At 38.6% G+C, this 9,578-nt stretch overlaps 1 pseudogene; it reads left to right on the top strand.

Annotated features, from left to right (window-relative positions):
• The first annotated feature begins 7,455 nt into the window (after positions 1–7,455).
• Positions 7,456–9,253, top strand: LOC115209790 (annotated as a pseudogene).
• Positions 9,254–9,578: the final 325 nt, after the last annotated feature.

The following is a 9,578-nucleotide window of genomic DNA, read 5'->3' as shown; positions in this document are numbered from 1 at the left end:
TTGCTTGCATATGTGTGTCATTTTTTTGTCAAGTTGTGTGTGTACTACAACCTGGGTCACCGCTGGCCGAAATATTTCTAAGGAATTCTAAACCGCACGCACACACACACACACGCACGCGCTTACGCACGCATGTTTATCTGAGTACATTCCTTTTAACTAACCGTTTCGACAACTTTTGGCACTAATATCACCACCACCACCACCACCGCTATCAATGTTATCATCACTACACTTTCATTACCAATATCACTGCCGTCACTACGTCTTGGCTTTCACACCCTTCCCCCTTTGTCATTCCTACCAAATATAACATTTTTGTTCCTTTTATTTCTTCGCCCCCAATCTTCGAATCCCATTTCTTCGTCTTATCCCCTTCTAAACGACTTCCTTCTGTCTCTTTACCAATTTCTTCACAGCTAACAAACTAACTAAACCATCGTCGCTACAGCCATCGCCCTCACCATTTCTGTCACGTCACCGTAACCTTATCGTAGGCTCCTGTTTCCCTGTCTCGACCATCTCCAGCATCATTATGACCATTATCATCATCATCTTCAGCAGATTATACATCAACGTGGAAGCCTCTCATGGTCGTCCGATCTACTAGAAAAAACAGCCGAATATCCATTAAAATCATATTCTCCTCTCTAAATAAAAAAAATATATGGAAGGTCAGGACGCATTAGAATCGAATGATTAGACAGTATAATCCCCGATAACCCCTTCGCTTAACCTTTTGGCATTCAGATTACTCTATCAAAACTAATGCTTAATCATGCATTATCTTGTAGCTGAGACTTTGATGATGGGATTGTTGGATCTTTTCTGTTTGGTTGCCAAAATTCCAAAACATAAAAAAGTTATGAGGCGTACAAGTGGCTGTGTGGTAAGTAGCTTGCGGGTTCATTCCCACTACGTGCCACCTTGGGCTAGTGTCTTCTACTATAGCCTCGGGCCGACCAAAGCCTTGTGAGTGGATTTGGTAGACGGAAACTGAAAGAAGCCCGTCGTATATATATATATATATATATATATATATTATATATATATATATGTATGTGTGTGTGTGTGAGAGAGAGAGACAGAGAGAGAGAGAGAGTATTTGTATGTCTTTGTCTCCCCAACATCGCTTGACAACCGATGCTGGTGTGTTTACGTCCCCGTAACTTAGCGGTTCGGCAAAAAGAGACCGATAGAATAAGTACCGGGCTTACAAAGAATAAGTCCTGGGGTCGATTTGCTCGACTAAAGGCGGTGCTCCAGCATGGCCGCAGTCAAATGACTGAAACAAGTAAAAGAGTAAAAGAGGGGTTATATGGAGTGCGTAGAACAGAATTCCGCCGGTATTTCATTTGTTTACAGTTGACAACACGTGCTGTCACGCACAAAATGACAGCTTCCAAATCCTGCTTTCTGACTGGGTAAAAATAAACTTTAAACTTTAAACCTCTATAAGTTAAAAAATAAAACCAATTCTGGATAAAGTGAAATAGCTCCTGAGATTCAGCGGGGGAAATTACATCAATACACCAAATCTGAAAATTTTCACTAAACTTTGAAATTTCCACAAGTGCAGCCCAACAGAAAACATCTTGGTTTTTAGAAATATAAGGGGTCAGATCTGTTCAGTTTAAGCATAAAAGAAGTAGAATATTTGATATGGCCGATTTGAATGCTAAAGGGTTAAAAAAAACAAAACAAGATGGTCAGGACTGGAATGCCTTAGCAGAACTGACCTGGAGTTAAACAACATCTATTACTACTACTTCTACTACTACTGCTACTACTACTACTACTATACTACTACTACTACTACTAATAATAATAATAATAATAATAATAATAATAATAATAATACAAACAAGAAATCATACCACCTAATAAATATGAAGAAGAAGAAGAAGAAGAAGAAGAAGAAGAAGAAGATGAAGAAACAACAAAAGCTATAGAACAAATGAAATCCAAACTAAAAATAGAACAGCAAAGAACCATGATAAAACTATGGCAAGAAAAGCCCCTTCATGGTAAATACTAGACTAAACTAAATGCAAAAGAAATAGACAAAGAAAAATCCCAGCAATGGTTGAGAAGCTCAGGACTCAAAGCAGAAACAGAGGGATTTTTAATTGCAGCACAAGACCACCAGAAATTACCAAAAACATGTAATGAAAAGAAATATTACAAGTAACTGCAGAATATGTGGAGATGGACAAGAAACAATAAATCATATTATCTCTAGCTGCCCAGTCCTGGCTAAGAAGGAATATATTCACAGACATGACAGAGTTGGAACCTACTTACACTGGAAGCTATGCCAACATTATGGAATAACAACAGAAAAAAGGTCACAGAAAACGAGAAAGCAACCATACTCTGGGATATGCCGATACACACAGATAGAGAAATTAAGGCCAACAGACCAGATATAGTTGTCAGAGATCATGAAGAAAAAAAATGCTTTCTAATTGATGTATCAATACCGGCAGATGACAACGTGTCTCTAAAAGAAATGGAGAAACTTTCAAAATACAAAGACCTGGAAATAGAGGTAACCAGAATGTGAAATCTAAAAACAGAAACAATTCCTCTCATAGTAGAGAAACGTTGTCATCTGCCGGTATTGATACATCAATTAGAAAGCATTTTTTTTCTTCATGATCTCTGACAACTATATCTGGTCTGTTGGCCTTAATTTCTCTATCTGTGTGTATCGGCATAATAATTATAATAATAATAATAATAATAATAATAATAATAATAAGGCTTACTAGCGATAGTCAAACACAGTCAAATAATAATAGTCAAATAATAATAATAATAAGGCTTACTAGCGATAGTCAAACACAACAACTCAAGGGCTTACTAGCGATAGTCAAACAATTCAGTGACGACATCAGAATGCAATTCGGCCTCGATAAATGTGCAAAGGCTACCTTTATCAAGGGAAAAATGACAGAAACATCTAACGTTAACCTTGACTAACAGAATGTCATAAAAGAACTAGACCCAGCGGAGAGCTACAAGTACCTAGGGGTAATTGAAGGGAACGGAATAAGGCATTCAGAGATGAAGGAAAGGATCAGGAGAGAATGCTATCGAAGAGTGAGAGCAATACTCAAGACAGAGCTGAATGCAAGAAACAGGATCGAAGCGATCAATGCATTAGCCATACCAGTCGTGACTTACAGTTTCAATATTGTTAACTGGTCAATTACTGAAATATGTCAGCTCGACAGAAAAATAAGGAAACTGTTGACAATGCATAGAATGCACCACCCTAAGGCAGATACAGAACGACTCTATCTGCCAAGAAAAGAGGGAGGCCGTGGTCTTTTGCAACTGGCAATAACAATGAAGATTGCTACAATTGGCCTAGACACCTACCTGAAAAACTCTGAGGACTGGATGTTAAAACTTGTCTCAAAACATGAAAACAAGAAAGCATCATACTCAGTCACAAAACAGGCAAGGAATATCTAAGTGAATTCCGAATACAACCAATTTCGGAATTAGAGATAGGTATACAAGAAACAAGCACAGAAAAAGCTAGGCGCATGAAAACCCGTGCCAAAACTGCGGCCTTAGATATTCTGAATAATAAATGGCAAGAAAAACCTCTCTATGGCAAATACCCAAAGAGAGCGAATAATGCAGATATCGACAAAGCCCTGACCCATCAATGGCTAATGGCCTCTGGCTTAAAATCTGAAACAGAGGGGTTTATCATAGCAGCTCAAGATCAATGCCTACCAACAAGAAACTACCAGGCCAACATATTAAAGAACGGCAGTAGCCCAACATGTCGTGTATGCCGACAACAAAATGAAACCAGTGATCATGTTGTCTCCAATTGCAGTCTTCTAGCGCCTACAGAGTACCTCAGTAGGCATGATAGAGCTGCACAATATATTCACTGGGTAATTTGCAAAAATCTGGATTTGCCCCATGAAAAAACTGGTGGGAACACAATCCACCTCCTGTGCTTGAAAATGACCACATCTCACTCCTCTGGAACTTCACCATTCAAACTGACAGGAAGATAGATGCAAATAGGCCAGACATCATATTGAAAGACTTCAGACAAAGAACATGCCTCCTCATTGATATGACTGTCCCAATCGATATAAACGTATCTGTCAAGACCTACCAAAAACTGAGCAAATATAAAGATCTTGAAATAGAAATCAGCAAAATGTGGAAGCTGAAGACTAAAACAATACCTGTTGTCATAGGTGCTCTGGGAATGATAGCGAAAGGGACTGATTGCTACCTAACTCAGATACCAGGAAACCCCAAAATGGCAGAAATTCAAAAGATAGTGCTCATGGGAACTGCTCATATCCTACGCAAAATACTCTCTATGTAATCCCAAGGTTTAAAACAAACTTTTTTATTTATTTATTTATTTTTTTTTATGTATTAGACATTCACTAGTACAACACACACAAAAAAAAAAAAAAACCCAAATATATGGCACCGAACTTCCAACCTGTTGTCTCTTGAGGTCTCTGGGTGAGACTTGGAGCCAACTTGTACAGACATAAAGCAAAAGTCAAACATAGAATAATAATAATAATAATTAGTAAAGATCATGGCTGCTGATCTTAACTGATTGGAAGTGTTATCATGTATATTGTTTTGTCTTTTAAATAAATTTTGACCAGTGTTGTTTGATCTCGGGGTTAAACAATGACACTCAACGAGACCAGTCACACATGCTGAAAACAGCAGTCAAATCTACCCAACTATAACCATGAACTCTTAAAAAGGGAGTCGTTATTTATTTAAACGTCCGTGTGAAAGCGGTAAGCTAAGACAGACTAAGAAAGGGATCTAATACCCTTTACGTATGGGAACAAAATATGGGAACAAAAACCAAAGAGAAAATGTTACAGATAAAGAACAAACAGCTTAACTGGCCCCTTAGTTGTTAAATCAGTTTGTAGTCTTCATGAATTGGCAGATCTATTTATGGTTAGTAAAACTCCCAACTTTTAGAAAGTCCTCTCTCTATCTCTCTCTCAGACTGCTAATATTTGCTTTGAAACAAATAAATAATGCAATAAAGTTTTCGAAGGTGATACCCATGTGCATTACAGGTGAGATTATATTTAATAGATATATGGCCTGTTCGAAACCAACGGAGTCCTTGTTAACCTTGTATAGTATCTACGGCAGCAGTTCTCAACATATCCTTTACTTCGTGGTGCACTAAAAACAAATAAAAACTTTATCAACGCTCTTTGTGTGGAAAATGTAACAATATATACATATATATATCTTTTATCTTTCTTTTATCTTTTATTTGTTTCAGTCATTTGACTGCGGCCATGCTGGAGCACCGCCTTTAGTCGAGCAAATCGACCCCGGGACTTATTCTTTGTAAGCCCAGTACTTATTCTATCGGTCTCTTTTGCCGAACCGCTAAGTGACGGGGACGTAAACACACCAGCATCGGTTGTCAAGCAATGCTAGGGGGACAAACGCACAAACACACACACATATATATATATACATATATACGACAGGCTTCTTTCAGTTTCCGTCTACCAAATCCACTCACAAGGCATTGGTCGGCCCGGGGCTATAGCAGAAGACACTTGCCCAAGATTCCACGCAGTGGGACTGAACCCGGAGCCATGTGGTTGGTTAGCAAGCTACTTACCACACAGCCACTCCTGCGCCTACATATATATATATATATATATATATATATATATATATTCTTTTACTTGTTTCAGTCATTTGACTGCGGCCATGCTGGAGCACCAACTTTAGTCGAGCAAATCGACCCCAGGACTTATTCTTTGTAAGCCTAGTACTTATTCTATCGTTCTCTTTTGCCGAACCGATAAGTTACGGTGACGTAAACACACCGGCATCGGTTGTCAAGCGATGTTGTGGGGACAAACACACACACATCCATATATATATATATATATATATATATATATATATATATATATATATATATATATATATACGACAGGCTTCTTTCAGCTCCGTCTACCAAATCCACTCACAAGGCTTTGGTCGGCCCGAAGCTATAGTTGAAGACACTGGCCCAAGGTGGCACACGGTGGAACTGAACCCGAGACCATGTTGTTGGTAAGCAAGCTACTTACCACACAGCCACTCCTGCGCACATATATGTCAAGTTTTCGCCATGATAGATCACTAGCCACTACACATTCTTTATTTTTCTGTATCCCTTTCTGTGAAAGAGCGTAGGTTCGAATCATTAAAGACTTTTTCACTTCCCGAGCGTTAAACTAATACATCTGTTTGTTGTCTACACCACCTGTCTTAATCTTTTGTATTTTTTTGTGAATTCTTTATATATATATATATATATATATATATATATATATATATATATATATATATATATATATATAATAAAACAATACTGGGAGGATAAGAAACGGAACGAAGCGAAGAATCGAACGAACCCGACGCGAAGCGCTGTCAGACAATAGTGTAATAAATAAAATATATGCATACATACAAACATATATGTACGTGCATCTACATGTATATATACATGCATATATAAATATATATACGTAAGTACAGGACACCACAAAAAGACGAAGAACTCAACAGAAACGAAAAACGGAAAAGCCATTTTTTTACAACAGAAAGACAGAGACGTGGAACAGGACGAGAACGAAAACAGGAAAAACATTATTTACAACAGAAAAACAAGGTACAGGACAAGCTACACAAGGAAAATCCCCAATCATCAGCTGTCGATAGTAGACTTAAGCGTGTTTCGAAGGCAAGACAGGACACGAATCGTCAATACTAGGCCTTCCTGCGAGAGAATTAAAATAAAATAACCTCGCAGAGGGGTCAAAACAAGCACGAAAAAATGTAACACAAACAGGACGTAACAATAAAACTGCACCATAAAATACAAGATAAAAATACATGTACAAGAAAATACAAAACGAGAAATAAAATACAATACGAGGAATCAAAATAAACAAGGAAACAAACGAGAAAAACAAACGAAAAGGCCTTTGTTCTGGCTGGGACGGAAGAGGTTCTGGCAAGCGCATGGAAACATGACTTTACGGTTTGAAAGCAGCGTGCAAAAGGATTAGCAGTGACAAAAGTGAGGAGGAGTGAGAGAGAGAGAGAGAGAGAGAGGAAGACACGCGGCTGAGAGAGAGATGAGGAAGAGGGAGAGAGAGAGAGAGAGAGGGGAAGGTAAAGCAAAGGTGTAAAAAAGAGTACTCAAATACCAGTGGTAGAGTAATATGCTTTATTTAAAGCAGCAGAAAATTCAACAAAACCTGTTACTCTGAGTTTCCCGTTGCCGTTCATCGGACAGTTTTTGCTAGAAAAAAACTGTCCGATGAACGGCAACGGGAAACTCAGAGTAACAGGTTTTGTTGAATTTTCTGCTGCTTTAAATAAAGTATATATATATATATATATATATATATCAAAGAATATAATCGGAACTACGAGACTAATCATGAAGACAAATCGAAAAACTTGAATGCAGAATAAAAGCTAGGGAAGGTAGAATAATTGCAGAGGAATTTAACATCACAGCAGACGTTTTTCTCCAAATCAAAATCGCAAAGTGAAGTTGCTGTGAAAGCAAGTTTTATTGTGGTAGAGAAGATCGCCAAATCAGCACGACCATTTACTGAGGGAAAGTTTCTGAAGAACTGCATGACGTCTTGTGTCCAGACAAAAAGCAAATGTTTGCAAATGTAAGCCTTAGCAGAAATACAATAGCTGATCGAGTTTGTGAGAAGGCCACTGATGTGAAAACACAGCTGATTGAAAAAGGCAGAGACTTTGCTGCATACTCTCTTGCTGTCGATGAAAGCAATGATACGATGAAAGCAATGATCTTCATCCGTGGAGTGGACTCCAGTTTAAATGTTACAGAAGAAATAATATTGGACATGAAGTCTATGCATGAGACAACGACAGGGAAAGACATTTTTGACAACGTATGTCGAAGTGTAACTGACATGAAGCTGCCTTGAGGCAAACCTGTTCGACCTACAACAAATGGAGCACCGGTGTGCGGCGAAAAATTTGGACTAGTAGGAAAGATGCGGTTAAAGATGCAGGAGGACTGTACTAGTGAGTTGATAGCATATCGCTGCATCATACACCAAGGATCGCTGTGTGGTAAAGTCCTCAACATGGAACATGTAATGAGCACTGTATCACAAACCGTCAACTTTATCAGAGTCAAAAGTTTAAATCACCGCCAATTTCGGTCTTTTTTGCAGGAAATAGATTCAGAGTTCGGCGACATGCCTTATCATACAGAGTTGCGGTGGATAAGTCGAGGGAAAGTTCACAGAGTTTTTCTGCTGATCGAGGAAATCTGCCAGTTCATGGACAGCAAAGAAAAAGACTCCACGGTTTTGCGGGATGAGAAGTGGAAATGTGAGTTGGCGTGTCTGCCTGACGTCACTCATCTCGACGTCTTGAACCTGCAGCTCCAGAGACGGGACCACTTAGTCACTGATATGCATGATGCATATTTAAAGTGAAGCTGAGGATATGGGAGACACAAATGCACCCATGCAACTTGTCTCACTTTCCTTGTTGCAAAGCAATGTTGAACCATGGTGTTCCCAAATGCATACTTGGCCGAAAAGCTGAGCTCGCTTCGCGCTAAGTTCTCACGGCGTTTTAGTGACATTGAAGAAGAGAAAAGTAATTTCGAACTCTTTTACAACCCATTTGCCATCGACGTGGAAACTGCACCTGTACATTTGCAGATGGAGCTCATAGAGCTGCAGTGTAATGACACTAAATGCAAAGTATGACACTGTGGGGCCTCCACAATTCACTCGTTTCATTCCCAAAAAGATGTCCCAGATTCGTCAACATGTGGCTCGAACCTTGAGCATGTTTGCTAGCACATATCTGTGTGAGCAGCTGTTCTCTGTGATGAAGATTAACAAAACATTACACAGGATTCATCTCACTGATGAACACCTGCAGCCCGTCTTGCGATTCTCCATAACACAGAACCTTATTTCAAACATAAACGAACTTGTTGTCAAGAAAAGATGCCAAACATCCAGCTCTGACAAATTGGCAAAAGAGCCTAACTTGGTTTTGCCTTGATTTGCTATTATTTTAACTCTTGTCTATTTTAATTCCTATCATTGTTTAAAAAAGGTTTAGCTTTCTATTGATTAATGAATGTTTATCCAGTTCGGCTCGCAACCTTAAGTGTGATTTGAGTTTTGGCCCTCCGTGCGATTGAGTTTGACACTCTTGCATTAGATATTTAACTACTTACGAACAATTCAGATCAGCTTCGTCTAAAATTTGGATCGTCTAGTCTTGCTTTTAAATCACGCCACCAAGGCTTATAGATAAGATCTCTTGTTAAGATAACTTGTGAACGCTGCAAGATCTTAGTTACCTTGTGGTTCTGTTATCTCTTTAAGATAAAAGTCTCTTTCAATAAATCCTTTATATACTTTGTATCAAGTTTACAAATACTGCTCGTCGCATTATTCAGATGAGATTATTACTGATTGAAACTATTTCATATGTGATCCTTGTTGCTATCGGCGAAC

The sequence above is a fragment of the Octopus sinensis genome, linkage group LG1 (assembly GCF_006345805.1).
Source record: "Octopus sinensis linkage group LG1, ASM634580v1, whole genome shotgun sequence".
Taxonomy (NCBI): domain Eukaryota; kingdom Metazoa; phylum Mollusca; class Cephalopoda; order Octopoda; family Octopodidae; genus Octopus; species Octopus sinensis.
The sequence above is the reverse complement of the archived record's forward strand: the minus strand, read 5'-3'. Positions and strand labels throughout refer to the sequence as shown.